At 45.8% G+C, this 6,967-nt stretch overlaps 1 pseudogene; it reads right to left on the bottom strand.

Annotated features, from left to right (window-relative positions):
* Window positions 1–5,381: 5,381 nt before the first annotated feature.
* On the bottom strand, window positions 5,382–5,599 carry LOC130310620 (U2 spliceosomal RNA; annotated as a pseudogene).
* Window positions 5,600–6,967: the final 1,368 nt, after the last annotated feature.

Below are 6,967 nucleotides of genomic sequence, written 5' to 3'. Positions count from 1 at the left end.
ACAAAATTTAAAATGCAAAATAATAAAAGGTTCACAAAAGTTTTAAAATACAAATAATAAAACCAGTAATAAAAGGAGAAAAAATAAAAATGGCAGGATAAAACATTATACAAATGTCATAAAAACTGATTATATTGTTATTTCGTTCCATAGAGGCAGACACCACATGGATGCTGCCTCGCTGGCCCCCAACTGTTTCTTGTCTCTTAGGTAATAGATGTACATCTCACTCAGGGCCAGCTTTATACAGTTTTTAACATCAATAAAATCATGTTTAAAAAGTAAGATGTTCCTAACTTTCCAGATGGCATTTTTAAAACAATTAATAATCATCCAGCAGATCATCTGCTGTTTAAAATTGGGGCAGTTAAAAAGACCGTAAAAGACACATTCGTGATTAAAATCTTTTAGGCCGCAGGCCCACTTCAAAAGTGGGCCTACCTTCCTCCAAAGCTCCCGTGCAAAAGGGCAGTTCCAAAATATGTGCAGCACCGTTTCGTCCACTCCGCAGCCATCTCTCGGGCACTTGGCTCTCGCCACCAGTCCTCGCCTGTGCTGGAACTCACGAGTAGGGAGGCACTGGTGGACGATTGCCCAGGCAAGATCCCTGTGTACATTCGCCAGAAACTTCCCGTACACGTTCCGCCATACCTTTTTGGATCTTGCCTGTGTGAAATTGGACACTGCCAGGGTAACCTCACTCCGCCTGAGGACCTTTGATACCTTTCTCTGGTCCCCCAGTATGTCAGGCTCCAAATCTTGGAGACCTAGGAGCCTGACTGTCTTTTCCAACACCACATAATGTTTTGGGGGACACAGAAGCACCGGAGCGTTCAGAGGGATGCGCAACCATCTTTTAAAAACCATGCCCGCAGCGTACCTTAAAAAGCAGCTAAAAATGCCATCGGATTTAATAATTTTAAAACAGAAACAGAAATACTTTATGTAAAAGAAAGTAAAAAGGTTAGGAACATCTTTCCCGCCATTATCTTTACTTTTGTACATAAAATCACGCTTTAATTTCTCCATTTTTGAACCCCATAAAAAAGTAAAAACAATTCTAGTTACTTTTTTTATGTATAAAATAGATGGAGGAAATACCATGGCAATGTATAGCATAATAGGGAGTAAAACCATCTTTATTATTAAAATCTTCCCCTCCATGGTAAGGTTTCTAAGATTCCACATTAAAATCTTCTTCTCCATCTTAGCTATAGCTGAATCCCAGTTAGGGCTCCCATCATTGACCTGGTTAAAAACAATACCTAAAACTTTAATTTGATCCTGTTGCATTGTGACTCCTGGGGTGATGGATGAATCCCAGGAGCCAATATAAAAACAGTCACATTTATCTGTGTTTAGCTTAAAACCAGAGACCTCGCAGAAATAGCTGGTGTTCCTCAATGCCCCCCTCATGGATGGAGAGTCCGGGCACAGTATGGTGACATCATCCATGTACCCCAACACCTTTAGATGGGTCCCTCCTCCACCAGGTATCGGTACGCCTCTTACTACCCGGTCTTTTCTGAGGAGGGCCATCAGTGGTTCGATTGCGCAAATAAAAAGGAGTGGGGACAGGGGGCAGCCCTGTTTGACACCTGATAAAAGAGGAACACCGCTGGTTAAAAAGCCATTAACAGAGACTTGACTAAAACAGGATCGGTATAAAAGCATGATTCGGCTTAAAATCGTTTCAGGCACTGCCATCTTTTTAAGAACTAAAAACAGGTATTCATGGGAGACCCTATCAAAGGCTTTTTCAAAGTCTAAGGATAAAATTGCTACAGTTTGATTTCTATCCTTAAAATACCATAAAACATCTCTTAAAATATTTAGGGATTCAGCTATAGACCTTCCAGGTACCCCACAAACCTGATTTGGGTGAATTAATTTATGAATAAAAGGTTTAAAACGGACAGCTAATAACTTGGCTAAAACTTTATAATCGACATTTAAAAGTGTGATGGGGCGCCAATTTTTTAGCATATCCTTTTCACCCTTTTTAAAAAGTAATGATACAATCCCCCTCCTCCAGGAAGGGGGAAGTTCATTAACAATAAAAGTTTCTTTATACAATAAAACCATATCATCCTTTAAAATATCCCAAAAAGCTAAATAAAATTCGATGGGTAAACCATCTTCCCCAGGGGCCTTCCCACTAGAAAAACTTTTAAAAACAAATAAAAGTTCATCTAAGTTAAGATCACGGGATAAAACCTCCTGGTCTAAAACATCTAGCTTAAAATCAAGGGAATTAAGAACATGTTCTAAAAAGGATGGATTAAGATCTTTCTTATTAAAAAGAAGCTGGTAGAAGTTAAAAACTGCATCTAACATGCCTTTTGGAGTGGATTCACCCTCAAGGTTTTGGATGATATCCCTCCTATTCATCACTTTTTTAAAAAAGAAACGGGAACATTTCTCGCCCTCCTCCAGGTGCTGCACATGTGAGTTAAAAATGATTTGTTTCCCTTTCTTTTCTATGGCATGTTTTATTTCAGTTTTAAGGTTTAAAATATCATTTTCTACATCCATACCAGCTTCTTTCAATTTAAAAAGTACATTTAAACGCATGTTAAGAACATAAAACCACTGTTTTTCCATTTTTGCCTTCTTCTTACCTGCTTTGATAAAAAAAAATCTGATTTTAGATTTGGTGCCCTCCCACCAGTGCAGCATAGGCTCGTGGGGTTTTCTTTGTGATTGCCAGCATTGGTAGGTCCGCACAAACTCCTCTTTTATCTCAGGGTCCTCTAGGAGTGTGGTGTTTAATCTCCAGAGGCCCCTTTTTGCTTTTTGCTCCCCCTCTAGCTCCAGGCCCACCAAGAGGAGCTTATGATCAGAGAAGATATTCTGCTCGAGCGTGCATTTCAGGGGTTTAAAAGCTCTAGAGGAAAAAATAAAATCGATTCTGGAGCTCACTCTTCCATTGGACCATGTGGCGCCCGGGTCCTCCGGCAAGAGATCCTTCCAGCAATCTTTCAAATTAAAATCATCAATAACATTTTTAAGCAGGTAAGAAGTGCGGTCTTTACGATTAATATCCCCACCCTGCCGGTGTTCCCCATCACGTATGCAGTTAAAATCACCTCCCACCAGCAGGGGGGAAGACCCAACACAAAACAGTGGTAAAATTTCAAATAGTTCTGCCCGCTCCTGTTTATCAGGAGGGGCATACACATTTAAAACACAAATTAAAAGTCCATTAAAATATAGATGAATTAAAAGAGCTCTGCCAGGCACAATCTCAGTTACTGTATGAATAGAAAAGGACTGGCCTCGGCAGAGCAGCCCAACACCCACAGAACGACAGTCATTTGCACCGGACCATATGGATGGGCCCAGCTTCCAGTCTTCTTTTAAGTCTTTATAGTCCATTTTACTAGGGATTCCACATTCTTGTAGCAGGCAAAGGTCAAAGTCACATGTCTCTAGATAAGAAAATAAAGCAGCCCTGCGATCAGGGCTCTTTAAGGACCTCACATTGAGTGAGGCAATTTTTACAGGGATAGGCATAGTTTATGGAGAGTCCGTGCTTGGAGAATCAAAGTCAATAATAAGCTGCGTACCGTCATCCCCCGCCTGCGGGGTCATCAGCTCCTTGATGTTCTGAGGGTCGGAGCTTGAGATCGATGATGCCCCGACCCTGAGCTCGCTCTCGTCCGAACTACGGCACGCCGCTTTCCTTTGAATGTCTTCCTCTTCTTCTTCTCTTTGTCTTTTAAATGTCACACTGCTATCCATATCCTCTGTGTTGCTCTCACTCGATGTAATCTCTGGCCCCCGGCTGATGGATCTGCGTCTTCTTTCATCTTTTGACGACTGGAACTGCTGCACAGGGGCCTGTGAGGCCTCTTTTCCGGAACCTTTGCCGCTACCTTGGGAAGTTTTCATCGCTTGTTCCCCAGCAAGCGTTGCTGAGGACTGTTGCTCCAACTTCCCCATCGATCGACGATGGCCAGTTTTACCCACCGGGTCCACTGCTGGCGGGGCAGCAAACCCTGGTTTGGCGCCACTTGTCTTCTTGGCCCTGTCCTGTATAGGCGGAGTAACAGGACCAGGCTCAGACCTGGCCACCTGGCTCCCCTTCCGGCGGGCTTTCACCGGGGCCTCTTCGTCCGGAGCAGGGCGACCCTGGGCCAAGCCAGTACCTGGCTTATGCTGCAATTTTGGGTCCACCTCTGCCCCCACCGAGGCCCGTCGGCTGCCACCCGCCACAGGTGAGCCCCCTTCAGAAGTTTCGGCGGGCTCTTGAGCCAGGTAGGAAGTCGATCGACGTCTTTCAATTTCCCGGGCAGTAAACTCGATCACCCGCCCGGGCTTCGTGGAATCCCCATGGCCTCCCCCTAGCACTACCACCGGTGGGCCCCCCGATGGAGCACCAGAGGTCTTGGGCCTGGACCCATCAGTACCTGCCATCTGGGGTTTGGGCATCTTAAAAAAGGACGTCTTTTGTCCTGTCCCCTCTTTGGGTGGGCCCAGCCTTGACCCACCCATCGTAGTTTTTGCTTTATGGGGACAGGAATTAAAATCGTGATTTTCCTCTCCACAGAGGTTGCACCTTATCGTATGGCTACATCTTGAGGCTATGTGACCTTCTTGGCCACACCTATTGCAGCGAATCACACGCTCCGCGCCGCAGGTCTCCTGGGTGTGGCCAAACCTCAAGCAATTTCGGCAATACATAGGCATTTGAGGATAGAACAGGAAGCCCCGAACTCTCCCGATGGCAAAATTTGGGGGCGGATGGCAAAGACCCCCAATACCACCGGGATCCTTACGGAGCTTGACCCAGAACTTCCTCTTGCCGTTCCAGAACCGCACGGAGTTCAAGATTTTGTTTGCGAATCGCACCTCTTCGCAGTATCGCTGAAGAAAAGTGGCTATATCCTCCGTGGTCACATGAGGGCTGTGCATAGCCACCACCAACGGTATATGTTCCTCACCATAGAGGAACTGGAACGAAAGACCGTCGAGTCGATCGTCCCTCTGGTCCGCACCAGACAAGGTTGCATAGATGTTATCGCAACACGCCGTGGCCGTGAAGGTGACGGTATACAGGCCACGGCTTTCCTGGTCATTTAGACACAGGATGTCCTCCCTATTGAGGCGGAAGTAGTCAAGAAGAATCACCTCCGCAATGAAGCGGAGGTTCTTCAACTGACGATGGCTCTCCGACACCTCTATGCGGATGGTATTTCGCATCGACATTTCCCCAGAGGGGAAAGCCCAGGAGAACGGCATCTTCCACACCCAGGGACTAAGCCCCTTCCCCAATAGCAGCAGGGGCTCGGAATCCCGCTATAAAAGCGGAACCCTTACCCAAGGCAGAGGTCGGGGGTACCCTAGGTGCTTCCGAAGCTACAGGTAACGCTCAACGTACCGAAAATGCCTTCTGAGACACAAGGTCCCAGAGACAGGGGGATCGCAACCCGTTGTCTGTGGACTAAGCCCGCTCCCCAATAGCAGCAAGGGGGTGAAGTCCCTCCGTAAGGAGAGACAATCCCCCAAGGCCGAGAAGCGGGGTACCACAGACACCTTCCGACCAGACCAAATGCAGATACTACACTTGATCTTAGCCAAAAGGCCGAGAAGCGATAACCGTGAAAGGGGCGGGCCCAACAAGGTCCCCTTCATGGGCACTATCACTGCTTGCTGTCAGGGAGGCTGCCAGACAATTTTCCATGCACACTCTGGGCTGGGGGGCAGTCAACCACCAGTACACACAGCAGAACCTAAACCCATACCATTATTGCTAAGCAGCAAGACAGGGGCCCATTGCACTCCCACGGGGCCTTTTTAAATGCAATCCATAACCCGGATTTGCCAGGAACCCTTCTTACTCCTCCTACTTGCATGTGACACTGGGCTTAGGATCTGCATAGGAAACACACACACAAGCACACACCTACCTTTGTTGCCTGCAGATGCCTCCTTGGCTGTCCCCAAACGGTATCAAACCAACACCCACGGGAAGCTGTAAGCATAGAGGACATGCCTGCACCCCATTGGACTTACCTGTGTGGGTTAAATCCGGGTTATTTGACAACCTATGGCGGTGATGGTTCTGCTCAGGCAGAGCAGTGCTGATGCTCCTCATAAAGCTGTCGCTGCTGTGAAGGTTCTAGGTGACATCACAAATCCCTTTGGTTACATACACAACAAAGCTGGGTTGTTGTTGTTTACACTCTGCAAGGCCTGTGGAAGTGAGTGACATCATAGCACTGTAGTTCTGAGGGTTCAAGATGGATGCAACAATCTCCTGTTGCTTCTATGAAGGCCGTAATAGACGACATCACCAAACAGCTCCATAGTCACATACACAGCAAAGGAGAGATGTTGTTTACACCTAGTGATGTCAGTGGTATTGAGTGACATCACAGCACAGTGCTAAGGCTCCTGGGCCTGGACACAGCAGCGGCTGCAATATCTCAACGGAGAATACGTTTATATCTATGTGTGTGTGTGCGCATATATATATATATATATATATATATATATATATATATTTCTCCGCCGAAATCACTTTTAAACCCATTTCCACCTTTTTTTCCCTTCTCTTCCTCTTACTTTTTTTTCAAGTTTTTTTACGTTTTTCTCCTTTTCGCCTCTTTTCTGGGCGTATTATTCTTCTTTTTCTTCTTTTTTTTCGTCTAATGCATACCCCATCAGTGCAGCAATGCTTATTCAATACCGCCAGCAGATGGAGACACTGGGGGATAATTTTCTAAGGATTTATACTGATTTTTCCTGTCTGAATTTGTCGCACAGAAAGTTGCAGGCCAAATATGTGTGACATTTCTGCGACTTTAGCTTCTAGAGCATTTTTACAACATTATACATAGGTGCTGAATACATAAAAAGCGACTGTTCAGCGACAGACAAGTCGCATCGGCTGAAAGTAGGCCAGAATGTCAGTCCATGTTGGAGCAGGTTTAGATACAGTCTAAAGCATAGATCTCAAAGT

Source organism: Hyla sarda, unplaced genomic scaffold (assembly GCF_029499605.1).
Source record: "Hyla sarda isolate aHylSar1 unplaced genomic scaffold, aHylSar1.hap1 scaffold_1576, whole genome shotgun sequence".
Lineage (NCBI taxonomy): Eukaryota > Metazoa > Chordata > Amphibia > Anura > Hylidae > Hyla > Hyla sarda.
This window is presented reverse-complemented; position numbering and strand designations above follow the sequence as displayed.